The sequence below is a fragment of the Eumetopias jubatus genome, unplaced genomic scaffold (assembly GCF_037043125.1).
Source record: "Eumetopias jubatus isolate StellerSeaLion01/CBP00866 unplaced genomic scaffold, mEumJub1_p1.0 scaffold_3, whole genome shotgun sequence".
Classification (NCBI taxonomy): domain Eukaryota; kingdom Metazoa; phylum Chordata; class Mammalia; order Carnivora; family Otariidae; genus Eumetopias; species Eumetopias jubatus.
In genome coordinates, this window is record NW_028274809.1 from 55,878,887 (window position 1) to 55,900,982 (window position 22,096).

Sequence of the window (22,096 nt, forward strand, 5' to 3'; positions counted from 1 at the left end):
CTCCTTCACACTGTTACTGTAATGGAATCACCAAATATGGGCAACGATGTGGTTTGAGTCCGAGAATGCCTGCAATTTTGCCTCAAGAGACTTAGCCACAGGCAGCGGGCAGACAGGCATTTATTTAGCTGCAGTTCACAGCCTGTTCGCGGGTAAATTGCATGCTGGCGACTTAGAAGCTACATAGAAGCTACTCCTTAATGCCAAAATACTGATTTAGGCAACGACCCTGCTATTTGTGGAGAAGGGATAAAGGGACAAGAAGATGGACAAGAAAGAGGAAGAGATCTTAGTATTAGCTTTTCATGCAAGCATAATCCTCTCTCATTCTGTCAGATAATTGAACGCTCTGCTTGAGATGCAAAATCGAGGATATATTCTGATGTAGATTTCAGATAGTAGGAGATGAAGTGTTTTGTTTTTCTTTTGAATGGCACTGGAGAATTGCCTTTATTTCACAAATGAAACGCTGAAGGCTTTATAAAATCATTTTATACTTTATTAATATTCTCCTAGAAAGGGACACCTCTTCTTTCTTTTTTTTTTTAAAGATTTCATTTATTTATTTGACAGAGAGAGAGACATAGCGAGAGAGGGAACACAAGCAGGGGGAGTGGGAGAGGGAGAAGCAGGCTTCCCGCCGAGCAGGGAGCCCGATGCGGGGCTCGATCTCAGGACCCTGAGATCATGACCTGAGCCGAAGGCAGACGCTTAACGACTGAGCCACCCAGGCGCCCCTCCACATCTCTTCTTTCTAATTCAGAGTAGTGGATAATGACTTTGGCAGCATTTCCCTGCCTCTTTTAAGTTTATGGGAGCCCATTTCTCTTCATTAGGCTTAAGATGCAGATCAGAAAGAATGAACCTCATTCTGGAGCTTGTCACATCAGTGTTGCTTCTTAGGTGATTAAAAAGAAGCAGTGGAATCTTGGAGAAAACATCTGACAAAAGGTAATGGAAACACAGTTCATAGATGAAAATCCGTGATGGGTTAGGCATAACCAGCTGGGAAAACCCTCTCTGCTACAGTACATGTGTGCATTTCAGCTCAAGAGCAGAAGACTCTTCTTCTGAGGCTCTTAAAAAACCTGACCTGCTCTGGCCCCACAAACTAAGGTTTATTTGAGCTCCCGAAGGTGATTATATTCAGAAGGAGGTGTTTTTTTCCTGCAGTTATTTTAGAAACTCAGCACCAGTCAAATGCTTCATGCAGCTGCTAGTTGGCAGGTTAAAAGTTTTGGAGCCTCTTTAATTAAAAAATTGTAGGTTCATATTAATTTTGGTCAACGTAGATTTTGTTATTTTTAAAGTTCCTGTGGAATAAAACAGTACTCTTGTTTCCTTTACTGTACTTGCCCAGCTCTTATTCTGTCCTCACCTTCTGCTGTCATGATAATGGGAGGGTTCGGCAGAAAATTCTTAACATCTCCTCAGGCTCATAATTTGGGTTCAGGGCTATATAATAGTTCAAATAAACGTTTTTAGAAAAAAGGTACTATGGGGCATATGGAAATTGTGTAGCAGTCAACAGAACTATTTCTGAAAAAAATTTTTTGCTAATAATGTTGGTTGGGCTAGAAGTAGACGAGTGGGCTTTATATTCCATTCTGGGAAGTATTTTGCCTGGTGTTCAGTTGGTTTGCTTATTGTGTTTTTGGGGGGGGCGGAATTGATATGCAATGTAATCCAGAAGGAAAGTACTTTTTCAAAACGAAGACATTTATTTTTCTTCATTAAATGATGGTATTTCAATATGTAACTGAGAAAAAATTATTTCTGGTACATTACTAGTAAAAAAAATCTGGAGGTGACAAAAAGGATATCTGAAAACCAGACGATGGTTAACCATATAAATCTCTAGAAGTAATATACTTTTCACCTCTGGGTGCCACTGTTCAACTGCTTCTTGTTTTTTATGACTGAAAGGCGGGTGCTTCCTGTAGCTGTATTCTTAAAAGAATCTGTTAAAGAGACACTTCCTCTGTCTCTAGTTATCTGCTAAATAACTTTTTGGCACATGGATGTAAATTCAGCATGGTTGTGATTTGCCATTTTAATTACCAAATGATGACCAAATAACACTGAAGATTGTTTATATGGGCAATTGGCCAGGTTAAAAGCCTGATTTCATCTCCCGTGGAAATAAATCTTATACTTACCTTTTGGTAGGCATTTAACCAGAAAAAGCCATTAGGACACAAGGGAGTTTTAGCTTAAATTTGTTGCCATCTGTAGACATGATTTTAATTCCGCACAAATATTTCCATAGAAATCAATTTTATAAAGGGAAATAATTGGGTAGACATGAGGGGAATAATCAATTAAAATATAATTTTGAGAATCTAACATTGTTAACTGAGATATTATCTTTCCACTTACTTTTAAAGCTTAACTGCTTCAGTGTTTCCATTAAAAAAACCCTACAAAATATATTTCTGTATATTTTCAGAAGTCTTAATTCTCAGGCACGATTTTAATAACTAAAAATAAGAACCATACTTGTCATTTTGCAAAATGTATGAGTAATCTTTTCTTTTAACAAACCAAGCAGTGAGTTAGTATTCTGTGCCAAGAGGCAAATGCACATGTTTGGTTGGTTTTTAAATCTCCAATTATTTTAAACTTGGGGTTCATCTGAAATGCCAGAAGAAGGGGTTATAATGCCAAAGTTAATTTTGTTTTGTCATATACAAACTAGTTAATCTAAAAATTATTGATTGATATTCTCCCTCTTTTAACTCTTTTAGGACTCAATATTTAAAGCAAAACTAATTTATCTAGGTGTTCTACGGCACAAAATTAATTCTACTGGGACTGGGCCAGGCCAAGCCTCATTATGGAACCGTTCCTCTTGCTGAACCAGCCTAAGCCTGGTTCTTACTAGAATACTGTCTCAAAATTATTCACAACACAGAACTTAACCCTTGAGATGCTATAGAATTGATCTTCAATATTACACTTATTAGGCCATTTGACGGCATCAGGGATCATTAAAATGAGTATGTTTTATCTCTGTTGGTGCTGAGACTGGGACTTTTAGATTAGGCAGCTGTATTTGAGTATATTGGACGGATTTTAGTTTTGTGATTCATATACCAGATTTGATGTATTCATTAAAAAAATTTACCCCTGCTCCTGTCTGTGTCCCCATGAACATATTGCTGACCCTGTCTTTTGTCATTTGTACGTAAAGTGGTGAGTTTCTCTCTTTGTCTGGGTGGCCAAAGAGTTGTTTGGGTCACCCAGATGTTTGACTTTCTTTGCTCAAATGTCTGATTAAGTTGATTGGTTATTTTGGTGTTTTTGTACATACACTGAGCCCAAGAGTGTAAACTGTTAAGCATCCGTTATTTGTTGGAGGTACGAAAGGAGTTTTCAGCATCATATACATTTTTCGTGTGTGTGTGTGCGGTGTTCATTTAATGTCTGTGCAAATATTATTGGCAAGTGGATTTTTTTAAGTCAAAATTTTTATGTTGACTTTTTGCTTGTTGTGTAGCGGTTTGGGATGATTTTCCACTGGAGGATCTCTTGCATTTTAAGTTTCTCTGCTCAGTGTGGGCATCTCACCACGTTTTTTCATAAAGTAGTTTTCCTCATTCAAATTGCCTCATTTTCCAATAGAATGTTACTAATTTGGCACGGTATATATATATATATATATATATATATATATATATATATATATTGTGTGTGTATGTGTGTGGCTAGGAAGAAATATTTATTTGGTGGTAGTGATTTTGTGCCCAATCTACCAGTGGGGTCTCCCACAGAGAAGAATCATATGGTTGTGACCTTGAGTGTGGTTAGATGTCTTTATGAAGGAAAAGCAATAATTTAGTCTTTAGGTGGTTTGCTTGATCTTTATGCTAATAACCCTCCCACCCCAAAGGATAGATTTCCATTAGATTAGTAAATTGACTTTGCGCCTCAGTGTCACATAGACACACCAACAGAAGTTGTTGCAGTTATGTTGTGAGGCCTAATTCATCCGCTTAAACTCATTTTATCTGAAATGCAATAACAATTGCTAAGTTTTCTAAAGTAAAAGTAGCCTAAGTCAATTATTCTAGGCTATTATTAAACACTAAATAACAGGATTAATAAGTAAACTTTTAGGTAATTCAGTGGTGCTTGATAAGGAAACCCATTGGTTTACATAAAATTAAATTGTAAAAGTCCCCTATATAGGTCCTATTGTTTCAAATAAAGTAGGTTTTTAAAAAAAAGCTTTGTAAAAACATAGACTGGCCAGTGAATTTAATTTCTCCATAAAATAGTAGTTTTAATAGAAACTGTTGCCTTGTGAAACTGAGTTCTCAATCTGTAACACACTTCTGTTATAAATCCATTATGAAAGGTATTTAAGCTGCATAGATTCCCCCCTCCTCCCTTATATTCTTGTTAGCTTAGATGCATTAAGAAAGAATAAGGCTCTAAGCTTTGTGGAAATTTAATAAACATTAATTTTTTATTAACAATTTAAATATAATCTCCAAATAGATGCAGATCTATTTTAGTTCAAATCTGTTCACAATAAATAACAGGGTCCAGGAAACTTTGGTAAGGTTTATGGTTCTCCATAAGAAAGTGTGCTTGGAGCTTGTCAGGGAATATTTTTCAATTTCTTTTTCCCCTGCACCTTCCCTCTGCGGAAATCAGTACTCCCAGTCAACGGTGAAAGAAAAACTCCTCCCCCCAAAAGAACGCCCACTCCCCAGTTTCAATTTATTTTTTTATTTCAGTTGGAAAATCCCCACTGAATGAATTAAAAAAAAAATTGAATGTATCCTGGGAACATGCCGTTCAGGATTTTGGAATGAGAACTTCAAACGAAGTTGGTAAAGGAGTCAAATGCGTAAGTGGAAACTTTGAGGAAACTGGCAGTGGGAGACTGGAAATCAGGCAGTCATTTACGTTTCACTCCGCCACCCTCGGCATGTGAGTACAAAGCAGGGAGCTGGCAGGGCTGTGAGTCAGAATTCTCCTCTCAGGAACTGAGCAGAGAGAGATTCCCAGCATCTGTTTCCTCCACTATCACCCAGAGGATACTGGTGGTAAATCATGGGGAATAAAAATAGCTTTGGAAGTCTAGTTCCAAACAAATGTTACACATCGTTGGCTATGTGATCGTGGCATGGAGTCTCTTCTCTCCAAATTCTTCCTTAGCTAATTAACAGATATATTATTATTTTTACCTTGAGGAGTGATATTGCTTAAGTTGTTCATCAGAATGTTGAGCAAAATCTTGACATTTTTATTGATCTGAATTGAACTATTACCTAAATGACATGGTGTTTGGTATAAAAATCCGAACCACATAGTTATATGGAGATTGGTCTATAATCAATAATCACAGATGTTAAAGCTTTGCTCCAGACAGCAGAAACATGTATTTCTGAAATAGAAACACTGGTGCACGCTTCTTACAATAGCGCTAATTGCCAGTAGACTCATAGGATCTCTCTGCATTTTGGTTGCAGGAAATTTTATGGCTAGAATCTTATAATTGAACACAACTTAAGATCCTTTAAGGTTATATTTCACATATAAAGAAATATTTTTTAGATCTGGCTGGAATTGTTGTAATTTGATATTAAGTTACAGCTTCAGATTTTCAACAAAAACAGCAGCTTTAATAAATGAGATTAGCAAGTGGTGAAAAGTTCAAGGCATTTAATGGAATTGATCTACTAAATTAGCATTGACAATTTTTAGTGGCTATCTTAAATATACATTATTATCATGAAAGAATTAGTCTAATTAAGCCTTTACATTTGGAATATGCCCAATCTGACCTTGTTCTACTCAATGTGAAAAGTGAGAGTGTCTCTGCGCTTATTTAAATTTGGTGCTAAATCAGTAGGTTTGGGGAACCCTTTCACTGTTATTTGGAAAGGAGAAGAAATCCAAAGGTTCTTTATGGTGGCAGTTCTTTATGGTGGATTATTAGAACAGTTATGTATTGCAAATAAAAACAATGGCCAAAGAATAGAACAATATAATATTCAATAAATACATCAGATGAATCAACAAGAGTTGGGTTGTTTTCTCACAATTTCTCCCTACAACCATATATTACTGGGTATACTGAACACATTAGGTACAAAGGTCATGCATTTTGAAACTGAAATAATTATATTCGATATCAGGTGTCATTTAGAGCATTCTGAATTACTAAATAACCAGCTAATTTTTAAAACATAGAAATATATGCAAATATACATGAAGAGATAAGTATGGGGACTTTGCAGAAATCTACTTCCTATCTACCCACACTATATTTTATATTCTGTTGATATAGACCTCTATGATGCATTCAACATAAATATCATAAAAATAAAATTGGGTTTTGCATTTTCATGCAAACCTGATGATGTCTGATTATTCTTATTTATCATGAAATTGTGGGGTTCTGGCTCTGGAAGGGGCTTGCTTTTGAGAGGTCAGCTCCTTAACTGACAAGGGTTCACATACCACTCTCATCAGTGGAGCTGAGGAGCCGGCTCTTTTGTGAAAACATTTAGTAAAATGTATTTTAACTTTGTCGTTGTTGATGATGTTAGTCTCCATTACAACATTTAATGGTCCATTTCTCTAATCTGGGCTTCTTACTCATCCATTTGGGGACATTTTTAGTAGAAAAAGATGTCTCTTTTGTCAGATTTCTTCAGAATTTGAGCATTGTAACTAATACACCCCAGCTTTCTCTTCCATAAATTGAAGAATCCAGTTCGATAAACTGATAATCCTGTTCTCGTTTACTGACCTCTCAGCATTTCTAAGTTCTCCCCTGAATGGTCAGAAAATTATTCATATCCATCTTTAAATATAGAGCCAAGAGTGAACTTAGTGCTTTATTGGGGTATCCTGAGGAAGATGGGAGGATGATCTCATTCATTCTTAAAGATTTATTGAAAGACTCCTCTTGCCAGGCTCTGCTAGGTGCTGGAAATACAGCAAAGAAAAAAAAAAAACAACTGAGGGAGAGCAAGACTTGCCAACAAATAATGACAGCACCGTGTGGTAAATGCTAATGTGGGTGTGTACCACGTGCATTTGTATGTTACAGCCCTGATTCCATAGCCACGTCAGAACACTGGTCTAACGCTATTGCAATGCCTATTGGTAAGTCAGACTTCTATCCAAATCATTTCTAATTCTCTATCTCCCACAATCAAGATATGTTTGGAGCACATTTTTCTTACTAAGTTTAATTCTGAATTTTGTTTCTGGTGATTTATACTGTTTCATCTTAACTTGTCGTTTTCCCTTCTCAACACCCTTTTTGGCATATCTCTTTGTTGTTTGGTCTGATGTTACAAAACACTATTTGTGGTTGATCTCCTAAATTCGAGTGTTTTAGCTTACTGCTTCCCTATCAGGCTGTAGTTAGCTGGTGAAGGGTTGTCTGCTCCTGTTCATATTTTCCCAGCATGTCTTATAGGACAGGATCTAAAGCCTTCCTAAAGTCAAGCTAGGTTTTTATCAGCTTAAGTTCTGTGATCTGCCAGGCCTGCTACTTTCCTGTGTTAGAAGCTGATGCTATCGTCCCCAGACGCAACCAGTTCTTTGTGAAGTCCTGCTGATGATTCATGGTCATATAATCGTGAACATACAAGTTCTGGTTATTTTGATCCTTTTCTCAGTTTGTAGACCTCTACTTAGTTCTCCGAATGTTACACTGAAGTAGAGATGATAATTTTGTACCACTCATTCAATTTGTCAGATGGAGAAAGTCAGAACCAGGTATGTCAGAAAACGCAGCAGGTCCTGTATCCTGGTCACAATCTATCACATGCCAACATTAGTTCCTTCGTAGTCTGCACTAATCATGGCATGATGCAAGCTTTTATTTGGTCACGATGGGCAGGTTTTCCACATTTACTGATTGTAATACACTCTTTAGGTTTATTGTAGTAGGATAGGACATGGTAGATAACAAAATGATTGAAAAAAACAAACCTGTGATTTCCCTATCTAGAGATACCATTTTAACATTTTGGCCTATAGGTTTCTGAGATATATGTGTTTATTAAACACACATATTATTTTGAAACTTGTTTTTTTTTTTTTAAGATTTTATTTATTTGACAGAGAAGGAGAGAGAGAGCACATGAGCAGAGGGAGAGGGAGAGGGAGAAGCAGACTTCCCACCGAGCAGGGAGCCCGATGCGGGACTCGATCCCAGGACCCTGGAATCATGACTGAGCCACCCAGGCACACCAAAACTTGTTTTTTTTTCACCTAAAACTATACAGAGTTCATTTTCCTCAGGTAACACACATCATATAACCATACAAATTCAGCTTTCCAATATCAAACCTCTGTTGTGTTCTTTTTTGTTTGTTTGTTTAATGATACTTCCTTAATTCCCTGAGTAAAAAGAAAGCTTTCCTTCACACAAACCTTTCTGTGGCACTATCTCTTTTTTAATTCAAGTAGATTCTTTATTCTCTTAGTAGCTGTGGCTCTGAGAGTAGGATCTGTTTATGACTTATCCTTACGCTGCTTAAATTCTAGCTGCATAGTAACTATTTATTGAATTAATGAACTTTAGTAATGGGAATTGAAATTCTGAACCTTTGTGTTTTGGTCTTAGTTCTGCTTCTGCTTTTATTTATTTTTTAAAAAGATTTTATTTATTTATTTGTCAGAGAGAAAGAGAGAGAGCACAAGCACGGGGGGATGGGAGAGGGAGAAGCATGTTCCCCACTGAGCCCAGAGCCCAGTGCAGGACTCAATCCTAGGACCCTGGGATCATGACCTGAGTCAAAGGCAGATGCTTAACCGACTGAGCCACCCAGGCATCCTAAACTTTATTCCTCTTTTTAGCAAGTGAAACATATTAAACAGTTAGAAAATATAAAAAAGAAAATAATTCTACTACCCAGAAATAAACCTTATTTTTATTTTGATGTGTGTTTTTCCAACCTTTCCTTTTTATGTATTCCTATGCATATGGTGTATGTTTTTCACTTAGATTTTTATCAAAATGTGACCATAACAAATTACTATTCATAATTGCTTTTTTCTCATTAATATAACATTTTTACATGATGGATATATGCCTTATCATCAGTGTTGATGGTTGTATAATATTCCACGATAGTGATATGCCATAATTTCTTTACTGTCCTCCCCTTATTGGGTATTTAAATTATTGTCTACTTTATTTTTATTATTTTCTAATTATTTATTTGAGAGTGAGCGAGTGAGTGAGAGAGAGAGAGAGCATGAGTGGCAGGGAGGGGCAGGAGGAGAAGGAGAAGCAGACTCTCCACTGAGCAGGGAGCCTGATGTGGGGCTCAATCCCAGGACTCCGGGATCATGACCTGAGCTGAAGGTAGACGCTTAATGGACTGAGCCACCCAGGCACCCCTGTGGTCTATTTTACACATTATACAAACAACATTGTAATAGATACCCTGGTATCTGGACACTTGCCTATGAAAGGTTTTAAAATCCTCTTTTAAACTATTAAAAGTTGGGTGAGTTTATAGTCCCTTTTCCTTTCATCACCAGATTAAAACAAAATATAGCTTATTTGCATTTCTTTTGTGTATGAGATGGCCTAAGATTTAAAAAATTACTATTAAACCAGGGCATGTTACTCTGGTGGTGATAATGGAATTACTTTCTGTCTCAAATTTATTCTAGAAGACTTGTTTGGCTTCATTTGATCTTTTGTGACATACAAATTGGATTTTTTTCCCCCTGGAGTTAGTCCTATATACAGAAGAAATAAAAATTTAAATGTTTACATTTCCTGGAAGAAGTTGATAAATCTAGCTAAATCTTTGTGTCATTTCATAAAAGTACAGGCTTATAGGGAGATTGGTTTCTGTGATCAAGTCTGTTCTCCAGCTTCCATTTTTGTAAGTAGGGATAGTACTAATCCCGCTTCTCACAGGACAGGAAGAGTAGCAACTAATGGGAAAAACAGCAAAGTCACCATAAATTGCTGTGAAAATGTGGGCAGTATTATAGAAGTGCCTTCAATTAGAAAACTCTCTGCAAGTTGCATCCATACCTGTGGAAGTCTCTTTTTTTATTCTTGAGAAAAACACTTGCATTTGACTCAGCTGTTGCTTTAATGCTAGGCAATGTTTATAGCTAAGCTAATGTTTATAGCAGATCGAAACATTTACTGGATCAAAACATTTGTAAGAAAGAAAATGGCAAAGTCAACTCACTGGTGTAGAGTAGGAAGACCAGGAATTCCAGCGCTCCCTGTGTTGTCATACTGAGTAAATCACATAACCTCCCTGGCCTTAACTTCTTAACCCATATTTTTTAAAAATCTAGTATTTGTCAAGCGTTTACTAAAAGATAGGTTCTTCCTGAGTGTTCCTCCCAAATACATATCTATATAATTTTGTTTAATCTTCACGAAACGAATGGGGTAAATTTCATTATTACCCTGTTTTATAGAAGATAGAGTTATATAGAAGGTAGTCTACTTGATCGACTTCATAGAATGGAAGATGATGGAGTCAGGATTTGAGCCCTGGCCATCAAATTCCAAAACTAACGTGCTGATCTTTTTTTTTTTTTTTTTTTAAAGAAGGGTCGGACTATATGATCTTCATGGTCCCTTCTATCTGTAACTCATATAAAACTCTAACTTCAAATATCTCTGTGAAAAATAAAAAACAAACCCATCTCTTGATGACTTATATACCCTCCCAAACATCCAGATATCTGATCTCTGCCGTTTTTTTTAATTTTGTTTTTTAAAGTATTTATTTATTTATTTGACAGAGAGAGATACAGTGAGAGGGAACACAAGCAGGGGCAGAGGGAGTGGGAGAGGGAGAACCAGGCTTCCTGCGGAGTGGGGAGCCCGATGTGGGTCTCAATCCCAGGACCCTGGGATCATGACCTGAGCTGAAGGCAGACACCCAGCGACTGAGCCACCCAGGTGCCCCTTTTTCTGAATCTTTTAAAGTAAGCTCTGTAACCAGTGTGGAGCCCAATGTGGGGCTTGAACTCATGACCCTGAGATCAAGATCTGAGCTGAGATCAAGAGGTGGACGCTTAACTGATTGAGCCCCCAGGTGCCCTAAGATGTCTGCCTTTTTACTTTTTAATCCTGATGCTTTACATTCTGTGTCCCCAACCTTTGAGGTCGTACTACATGATTTTGTGTTTTAACACAGGTTAGGTCTAGGTGAAAAAATCAGAAACTGCAGGAGCTGACCACTTCGAAGTATCACAGTTCAAGCTCTAGAAAGAAAATTAGTCATTACTAGAAAAGAACTTTGAAAATCAGGATTGCAGTGTTTACCCATTTTGATGGTATCTATCATGCTAGATTTTTAAAGAGCTTCAGCTATCTGATTTGGGGTAGAAGAAGCACTAAAGTAACATTTACATTATGGGAATGGGTGAGAAAATAAAAAGTTGCTACAATTTTGCTTAAAATGAATCAGTGTTAATTGGAGATAGTGAGATTTTACAATTGGGAACTAGAGAATAAAGAGAGATTACTATTTTTATTTTTAAATAAATCAATGCTATAAATTGAGATCTGGTCTTATTCAAAAACAGAGGGAAATAAGAGATTACTATTTAGTTTTGTCAAGTAACACCAAATAATATTAAATTTGGTTGATTAGAGATTTTTTTCTCCCCTAAATAACCTACCAGGAGGAAGTGGCCCAAGTTGTAATGTCTTAGAATTAAAAAAAAAAAAAAAATTAAAAAACTTTACAAATCGGCAAAATTTCATCATGGTTTTAGTTAGTAAAATAGTTGTGTTAACAAAAATAAATCTACAATCACATCATGGACTTTCACACAGAAATCTGGAATATTCAGGTAAAAGTGGTGGGTCTGGCTGCCCAGCACTGTTCTCCAGCAGTTGAGCAGTTGTGTGCTTGTTGGCGTTAACCATCCCCGCGTACTACAGAAGAATGATTTGCAAAGCTGATGCCAGAGAAGGGAAGAAAAGAACCATGGTTAACCATGGTTAACCAGTGCAGCCTGAAGGGAAAGGTGAAAGACACCTGAGCCTTAGGCCAAAGAGTCAAGGTAAACTCAGCTCTTACAAAAAGGCATTGTGGGATCTTTGGGGCCCACAGAGCTGACAGGACCTTTATAGTTCTCACTGGGAGATGTTCATGCAGTAAGTGGTATGGGACTTGAATTTGAATTTACTTACTTTTTTTTTTGTAAAGATTTTATTTATTCATTTGACAGAGAGCGCACAAGCAGGGGGAGCAGCACAGGGAGAGGGAGAAGCTGAGCAGGGAGCCTGATTCAGGGGCTTGATCCCAAGCCCCATGCGGGGTTCCATCCCAGGACCCTGGGATCATGACCTGAGCTGAAGGCAGACGCTTAATTGACTGAGCCACCCAGGTGCCCCTATTTTTTTTTTTTTTCTTAAGTAGGCTCCATGTCCAGCGTGGAGCCCAACATGGGGCTTGAACTCAGGACCCTGAGATCAAGACCTGAGCTGAGATCAAGAGTCAGGCACTTAACTGACTGAAAGACCCAGGTGCCTCATGAATTTATCTATCTTAGAAGGAAGCTACTTGAGCCTTGCTTGCAAGCTGATAGCTCCGGAGAGCCAGTGCCTAGCGGGATGAATTGTGGTGTACAGAAGAAGCATAGGGTGGGAAATGGGTTGGCTGGATTCTAATGCTGGCTGTTTGGCCTGGACAAGTCTCTTACCCAGTCTGTGCTCGGTTTACTCTTATATAGAGCAAGAGTTTGATATTGGATCCTGGTACAATCATCACTCAGATCATTCCCAAGTTTTGGGCATCCTGGTCTCAGGGAGACTGGGTCCTCAGGACTGGGAGTTTTGTGCTCTGGACGATTACAGTCACAGTGGCTAAAAGACAAACTTTGTCTTTTATGTCACCGTGTTGCTCAAGGGGGATGCCTATTGACGTGAAGGTTGAGGTTTTTTTTAAGCTTATTTTGATAAGTTGGTATATTGTTTCTTAAAGTTTTAAACTGGTCTCGTGTAGGTACAAGCTGCGCATATTCCCTATTTTGAAACTTCAGTAGAAAGAAATGCTGTCAGTTAATGTTAGGTCAATAAGGCATTTTGATAAAAAGGAGTTACCTTTGTTCTTGATCTGACTCTAGAATTATCAAGAAACAAAGAAGGCTATGCCAACAGAATCGTCAGAAAACTACTTATAAATAAACTTCTTCAGAGATAATTTCATGAAATATGATTCCTAGCCACTTACCTTTATCCTCTACCTTTTCACCATTAGAATCCTCAAAAAATAGTATCCTTTCTATAATAAAATGATTAGTTATTTAAAATTTATTTAAATTTATTTATTTATTTATTTATCAGAGAGAGAGCACAAGCAGGGGGAGCAGCAAGCAGAGGGAGAAGCAGGATCTCCGCGGAGCAGGGAGCCCGATGCAGGGCTCGATCCCAGGACCCCGAGATCATGACCTGAGCTGAAGGCAGACACTTAATGACTGAGCCACCCAGGCGCCCCCTATTCTTCCACTTTTGATTTCTTTTTCAAACATTAAACAAATGGAAAACTCATTCTTATCTTGTGAACCATGCAAAAATAGGCAGTGAGGTGGACTTGGCCTTCATGTGGTAATTTGCTAAACCTTGGTATAGGAAATTATTTGTGAGGAAATATTGGAAAGACACAACTGATAATTTGTTTTTTTTTTTTTTGTTAAAGATTTTATTTATTTACTTGACAGAGAGAGACACAGCGAGAGAGGGAACACAAGCAGGGGCAGAGGGAGAGGGAGAAGCAGGCTTCCCCCTGAGCAGGGAGCCTGATGCGGGGCTCGATCCCAGGACCCTGGGATCATGACCTGAGCCGAAGGCAGACACTTGACGACTGAGCCACCCAGGCGCCCCACAACTGATAATTTGTGGCTGAGAGTATTCTAAGTTCTAGCCAGTGGAATGTGAGCAGAAGTGATGTGTTGTTGCTTCCGGGCCTGGCCCATAAAAACCTCCCATGCATGCTCCTCTTTGTTCTTTCCCCATATGTTGAATATGGTGGGGACTCAAGATGGAAGGAGCCTGGTTCTCATTTTGGCTTTACATGAATAAGAAACAAATTTCTAGGGGCTCCTGGCTGGCTCAGTCAGTAGAGCATGTGACTCTTGATCTCAGGGTTGTAAGTGTAAGCCCCACTTTGGGCTTAGAGCCTACTTAAAAAGAAAATGAAAGGAAGGAAGGAAGGAAAAAAGAAAGGAAGAAAGAAACTTCTGTTCCCAAATTACCCCAATTTAGTGTTGTTTTTTTTTTAAAGATTTTTTTTTTTTTTAATTTATTTGAGAGAGAGAATGAGATAGAGAGAGAGAGAGTATGAGAGGGCGGAGGGTCAGAGGGAGAAGAGACTCCCTGCTCAGCAGGGAGCCCGATGCAGGACTCGATCCCAGGACTCCAGGATCAGACCTGAGCCGAAGGCAGTCGCTTAACCAACTGAGCCACCCAGGCATCCATACCCCAATTCCGTGTTAAGCAGCTGAGATTTTCAGGGGTTTCTATGTCAGCAACTAGTGTTATCTTAACTAATATGTCGTTAATTCTTCCAAATGTTTTTGGTTTGACTCTTAAACTAAATTGAAGTCTCGAATGCTTTGCCCTTGGATTGACTTCTTTTTCTGTTGTTGTTGTTAAAGATTTTATTTATTTATTTGACAGAGAGAGACACAGCGAGAGAGGGAACACAAGCAGGGGGAGTGGGAGAGGAAGGAGCAGCCTTCCCGCCGAGCAAGGAGCCCAATGCGGGACTTGGTCCCAGGACCCTGGGATCATGACCTGAGCTGAAGCCAGACGCTTAATGACTGAGCCACCCAGGCACCCCTTGGATGGACTTTTCTTTGGTGTCTTCCTCTCTTCTTCATTTCCTCCCTCTCACATTTAACTGGCAGATCAGAGACAGGGTCTCTGACTTTTCATGTTTAAGAATATAGTTTGGTGGCCATTAGCGTTTACAGAAATGTTTCAAGAAATGAGACACATTGCTTTGACCGCAGAAATGTCAGTGAAGGAACTGTCCCGTGTATGAAGCCCACCTGAGAAATTATTTTAGAACTCGGGGCCAGGAAAAGCTTATCTTCCCCTGAGGAACTTGTATGTTTTCTTATCAACAAAGAATATCGTTGACTGTGCCTGATTGTATTCCCTTTTCCCTTTTCCCTCTGGTTGCCAAGAAGCTCAGAGCCAAATTTTTGGCTCAACATTAATAATTTTATCGAACCCTGTGGCCTACATATCTGCATTCTTAGTTTCCTCCTGGTCTTGACCTTCTATTCTGCTGTGTGTTTTCCTTGTTCCTGATTTTTTGGTTATTTATATTTTTCGATTTTATTGCTTGTTTTCTTGTAAGCTTCCTCAGATCCTTTGTGGAACAAGGTGGGGTAAATAAAAAATGGCTTCAGCTTATTAATAGAATATGCCAAAAGCATTCCTTAATCACCAATTTAGTTGTTTGGGAATTAGAACATCAAATTTATTTATTTTCAGGTTCTCTCCTTAGTTTTTGTGTCTCATAGTTTGATGAAGGAATGATTTTACAATTATGAAAGCTGAAGCCTTCACATTTCTCCATTCTACTTAAGAAAAAAAAAGAATGTTATTTTATCAAAAGTTCCTATTGTTTGCCCTAGAAATTGTAGAAAGGTCGGAGGTACATTTGACTGACAGGTAATAAGCTGGGAAAAGATATTTTCAATGTTTAAAAGCAACAAATAATTAATATAAAGAATATGCGATGACCTACTGCAAATCAACATGAGGAAAATAAGAAACCCAACAGAGAAATGGTCAAAAGATAAGAATAGATTATTTTCAGAGGGGTATACTGGCAAATCTAACAAAAATATATATGAACAGATGCTGAAATTTATCAGTAATCAGAGAACAGCATATTTATACAAGTTATTGCTTCATACTCATCCAACTGGCAGAATGTAAAAGGTGGATAATAGCAAGTATTGGCAAGGATGTGGGCGGTGGGAGCCCTCGAGTACTGTTGATGGGAGTCTGGACTATATAGCCATTCTGGAAAGCAATGTGTCAGTATTTAGATTAAGTTTATATGTATCCTATGACCCCTTCTACATATATATTCCAGATAAAATCTTCCATAAGTCCAGTAGGGGATGCATAAAAAGTTCATCACAGTCTTGGTTGTGGTAGCAGGGTGTTTGAAGCATCCTATGTGTCCACCATAAAGAGTGAATGAATAAAATGTGGTGGATGCATATTTTGCAGTAGTTAGTTGGGAACAATAGAGATTTACAGTAACATCTTATGATTTTAAAACATAGTGTTTAGTGAAGAGTGTATGAGAGAGAAATTTAAAACAGCCACAAAGAAAATAACACAACACAATTTGAAAAGGTTCAGACAAATTAAGGTATCAAGCCCATTAAAGTATGTATTTATACAGTGGAGAGGAGTAGAAAGGACAAATGACCATCTACCCTCTCTGTGGCAGCTTTGAATTTACTAGTGTTTTGCAGCAGCTAAAACATGAGAACTTTGTAAAAGTCATCTGAAAGATGGGGATAATCATGGTTCTTACTGCGTAAGGTTGTTGTGAGGATTAAACAAGTTAATATTTTAAAGCCCTTGGAATGGTACTTGGTACAGAGTAAGCATTATACAAGTACTTATTAAATAAATAAAGCCATTTAACAAATACTGGAGCACATAACATAGGCAAGCGCTATGCTGGATTCTGAGAATACATCTGAGAAAAGAGGACCTTTAGTGCTGCTCTCCTTCTACCCTGGACCTGGATTCCTGGATCTTAGTACTTGCTTCATGGCTTGTCCCCAGGCTCCATCTATTGCTGTGCCTGCATCTTTGTTTTCTTCTCCCATGCTTGAATCTGTCTTTGTTCTCTGACAAATATCCTAATTACTGAAGGTTTGGGTACCTGGGGAGGTGCACTGGTGTTTGAGGACCCACTCTAGGCACTAGACTCTTCCAGTGTTTAAATGCACACGTGATAACTACTCTTGTAGTTTCTACCTGGTGGTTCCACTTGCCTCTCCTCCTTTTGCTGAGTACTTGCCAGAACATTAGTAGGTCTGTCCAAAGATTCTGTTTTTGTTGATCTTTCCATTATAGTAAAAGTCCTTCCCAGAGGTTCCAGCCAGAAACCTAGGATTGATTCCTCCTTCTTTCCCTACCTAATCAAATCCATCAGCAAGTCTTGTTAATTCTACCTCTAAAATATCTCTTGAATCTACTGTCATCACCCAAGTTCAACTTGTGACCTTCTTTTTTTTTTAAAGATTTTATTTATTTGAGAGAGAGAGAATGAGAGAGAGCACATGATGGGGGGGAGCGTCAGAGGGAGAAGCAGACTCCCCACCGAGCAGGGAGCCTGATGCGGGACTCGATCCTGGGACTTCAGGATCATGACCCGAGCTGAAGGCAGACGCCCAACCAACCGAGCCATCCAGGCACCCAAACCTGTGACCTTCTTATGCTTGGATTCCTGCAGTAGCTTCTTAACTGATTTCTTTGCTTTCACTCTTTTTTTTTTTTAAGATTTTATTTTTCTGTCAGAGAGCGAGCGAGCACACAAGCAGGGGGAGTGGCAGGCAGAGGGAGAAGCAGGCTCCTTGCTGATATAAGTGATTATCAAACAGTACTTGTCTTTCTCTGTCTATCTCAGTTAGCATAATGTACCCAAGGTCTATCCATGTTGTCACAAATGGGAGGGTATCTTCCTTTCTCTTGGCTGAGTAATATTCCATTGGGTATATATATCACATTTTTTTTGGTAAGAGCAAGCTTTTTTATTAATTAAAAAAATTTTTTTAAAGATTTTATTTATTTATTTGACAGAGAGAGACACACAGAGAGAGCGAACACAAGCAGGGGGAGTGGGGGAGGGAGAAGCAGGCCTCCCACTGAGCAAGGAGCCTGATGAGGGGCTCGATCCCAGGACCCTGGGACCATGACCTGCGCCAAAGGCAGACGCTTAAGACTGAGGCACCTGGGGCGCCTGGATGGCTCAGTTGGTTAAGCGACTGCCTTCAGCGCAGGTCATGATCCCAGGGTCCTGGGATCGAGCCCTGCATCCGGCTCCCTGCTCGGTGGGAAGCCTCCTTCTCCCTCTCCCACTCCCCCTGCTTCTGTTCCCTCTCTCGCTGTCTCTCTCTTTCTCTCTGTCAATTAAATAAATAAATAAAATCTTTAAAAAAAAAAAAAAGACTGAGCCACCCAGGTGCTCCAAGAGCAAGTTTTAAATCAGTGTTTTCTAAACTCTTGGGTCAACCCCAGAGCTTTTAGCTATAAATTTTCAAAATTAAAAAAAAAGCACAATTGTAATATTTTTTTAAAGATTTTATGTATTTATTTGAGAGAAAGAGAGAACACACAAGCAGGAGGAGAGGCAGAGGGAGAGGGAGAAGCAGACTCCCCACTGAGCAGGAAGCCCGATGTGGGGCTCAATCCCAGGACCCTGAGATCATGACCTGAGCCGAAGGCAGAAGCTTAACCAACTGAGCCACCCAGGTGCCCCCACAACTGTAATATTTGTTTAATATTCTCTGTTATTAGGTATTTTGCTGACAAAATTAGTTGGCCTGGGAAGGGGGAAGCCTGAGGCATAGTTGCTGGCAGCCTCAGTTCCAAGAGGCTGGTTTCTACAATCTTTTTTTTTTTTTAAGATTTTATTTTTAAGCACTCTCTATACCCAACATGGGGCTTGAACTCACAACCCCAAGATTAAGAGCCGCATGCTCCATAGACTGAGCCAGCCAGCCACCCCTGGTTTCTGCAGTCTTCAAACAGGTGAGCATCCCTCCCTGGCTCCCCTAGTCTTCAGTTTTGGGGGGAAGGGTTTGTATTGTTTTTTCCTCAGAACCATGGCCCTGGAAAAGTCTCATCTAGTTCTGGTCAGAATCGGGATCCAGGACCAGCCCAGGGTCAGAAACAGGATGTGGGTGAACCAGCAGAAGGGCACTGAGAAGTCAGGGCAGGGCAGGAGACAGAGCCTGAAGCAGGGATAGATGGCGCTGGAATGAAGCTGACCCAGAGGGAGTGAAGGTGAAGGTCTCAGGCTAGAATCCAGGCAGCTGGGTCAAGATCAGAGGAGCGGGTGTGAAGGGCTGGTGTAGGCCCTCCCGGCCGAGGGGCGAACAGTGCAAGTCCTAAAAACCTGATAGGGCTTCCTGGAATCCTTTCCTCAAGTTGCAGAGTAACTTCTTTTTTACTGACCCTGTTTCTTTTCCTGGTGAGCTGGGTCACCACACAGACCTTGTCCGAATGTAATGCTCTCTTTAAGCAGGTGGGTCTCAATCTCATGAGAATTACCTGGGGAGATTTTGTAAAAAACTAGGATGCCAAGTTGTATCCACCTGAGACCAATAGAATGAGTCTTGGGGGGCGGGGCAGGGTGGCTTAGTCGGGGGCGGGCTGGGTTTAGGTGGGGTTGGGCCAGGCATGTGTGATTTTTTCTTAAAATTCACCCTGGGATTCTGAGGCACAGTGAGGGTAGAGGACCACAGCTTTAAGCACTCTTGTTTTGAGCAAACAGGATCATTCACATTTGAAATAATTTTTTTTAAGCAATCTCTACACCCAACATGGAGCTTGAACCTACTATCCTGAGATCAGGTGGAGCGCTGAGTCTGTGCCAGGCCCCATGCTTAGTCACTGGATTCTCACAGTCACTTAGTGCCCTGTAGTCACTGGATTCTCACAAGCCTGTGCCAGAGGTCCTGTTTTACAGATGGGAAGACTGAGCCCTGGCTAAGTTCAGCACCTTGCCCAGGATCGTCATGTTGGTAAGTAGCAGAACTGGAATCTGAATCTAAGCCGACAGTTTCAGAGGTGGTGAGCTTAACCACAGTGTAATACAATTTCAGTGGCAGGATGGGTCGTTCAGGGACTTGGCCCCAAAGCTGTGTTTATAGAACGTTATTTGTACAAGGTTGTGTATTTATTTGAGATGGTGCTGGAAGAGGGGGATAAAAATAGAGAGAGGCTAAAGAGAGTATGACCAAACCTGTAAATACATCTATTCAATTCTCCACTCAAATGGTTAGTAGTTCTCTACTCTCAGATAATGTGCTGGGGAAATGGAGATGAGTCAACAGGATTCCTCCCTCCCAGGAATTCACTTTCTTGTATCTGGGTAACAATAGTGCAATGTGTTGTGCTGGAATAGAGGTCTGCCCCAGGGAGCACAGGAGGGAAGAAGTGTCAGGGAGGGCTTCACTAAGCTACACCCACGACATACAGAACAATGGTGTCGGAGGGCAAGGGTAACATTTCAAACAGTACTGAAGGGACAGCTCTGGGCACGTGAGGTATGATGTGTTTGTGTGTAGGTTAAATCCATGATGCATCATCGTGGAGTTTCACTAGAGACCCACTCTCAGGAAATTCCTAAAAGAAATAATAAGTGGCATCTCAGAGGGTGTCTAACTGACAAACACATGGAAAAATCTGGTTTCATAGCTCTAAGTAACAGAAACAGTTTGCTATGCCAGCAGAGAGACCATGTTGGTTCTGGTTTGGTGTACTAGTCAGAATAGGCTAGTTGTGCTTGCAATAAAAATAACCCCAAATATCAGTGGCTAAGACAAGAAAGGTTTATTTCTTGATCACCCTTGATGTCCAGTGTGGATTGGTACATAGATGGGTGGCAAATTCTGCTACATTCTACATCTCCTAGAGAGATGGCAATTTCATCTTAAGATGTGACCTGCCAGTACAATATTTCAGGGCTCCTCAAAGCAAGGAGGGCAGGTATGGAGTCAAGAACTGCCAATTAATGCTTTTTGCCGGGAAGTGATATATTCACTTCTGCCCTCATTTCATTGGTCACAAATAATTACGTGGCCATGTCTAAGTTCAAAGGGATGAGAGAGTTAGAATCTTTGTGTTTCCTGAATATTGGGGACTGTAACAATGTCTGCTAAAGCCAGCCTCCTCAGCTCCACCCATGTGTATTGGAAATAGAAGGGTTGTATTTTTCCCACATGAAGCACAAAATGACTTTGTTACTATCAGTTATCATTCTTTTTATCTTTTAATATATGTGGGATTGTTGGCAATCAGATTTTTATTTTTATTTTTTTATTTTTTATTATTATTTTTTAAAAGATTTTATCTATTTATTTGACAGAGAGAGAGAGAGAGAGAGAGAGAGCACAAGTAGGCAGAGAGGCAGGCAGAGGGAGAGGGAGAAGCAGGCTCCCTGCCGAGCAGGGAGCCCAATGCGGGACTCGATCCCAGGACCCTGGGATCATGACCCGAGCCGAAGGCAGCCGCTTAACCAACTGAGCCACCCAGGCGCCCGGCAATCAGATTTTTATTTAAAAGTAGTAGAAGATCAGTTTTCATCAATATTAAAACTATTCTTTTAAATCTTTGAAATTAAACTACCACAGCTATTACTTGAGGCAGTATGAATATGAATTCCAAATTCCAACCAGTATGAGGGTTCTATGACAAAAATAACGACAACATATAAAATATGTTAACTTATATATAGAATAACATTAATAATATATAAAATAATAATAATAATAACTGAATAAATGTGCCTCTGCTGAATATCTAGGGATTATAAGAGCAAAATCCATATGGAAGCTACCCCAGTGAACTGCATACAAGAGGTATTTGCTGTTTTTGTTTTTTTTAAAAGTTGCCTTCAAAAATCTCTCACACATTGCCACCCCTATCCTCCCCTGGGCTGAGGAAATATGGCAAAGATTTGAGGAAGAGGAAGGGTGGCACCTATGGGGGAAAAAGGGGCGGCCAATTTGGTGGGCCTAAACAAATACTCTGAGAAATAGTGGATCGCCCTATGTCTTCCTTCTCTCCTTCTTGGTTGAAGGGAGCTGTTATTCCCCTCCTTAGCTCTGCCCTCTGGAGACTAGTGCTGTCCCGACAGACCTTTCTATGTCTGTGCCGTCGAATGCGGTGGTCTCTAGGCACCGGGGGCTGCAGAGCGCTTTGAAGTGTGCCTAGTGCAAATGAGGAATGGAATTTTAAATTTTATTGAATTTAACACATTTATTTATTTATTTTAAAGATTTTATTTATTTGTCAGAGAGTGAGAGAGAGCACGCATGGAGCAGCAGGCTCCCCCCTAAGCAGGGAGCCCAT

At 39.6% G+C, this 22,096-nt stretch overlaps 1 long non-coding RNA gene across 1 annotated transcript in view; it reads left to right on the forward strand.

The window, feature by feature from the left end:
• Nucleotides 1-18,763, forward strand: part of LOC148164695 (uncharacterized) — an 86,704-nt gene extending 67,941 nt beyond the window's left edge. The window contains exon 4 of the long non-coding RNA XR_015767863.1: nt 18,646-18,763. This is a non-coding gene — a long non-coding RNA (uncharacterized LOC148164695). The remainder of the gene's footprint in view (nt 1-18,645) is intronic.
• The last annotated feature ends 3,333 nt before the right edge of the window (nt 18,764-22,096 follow it).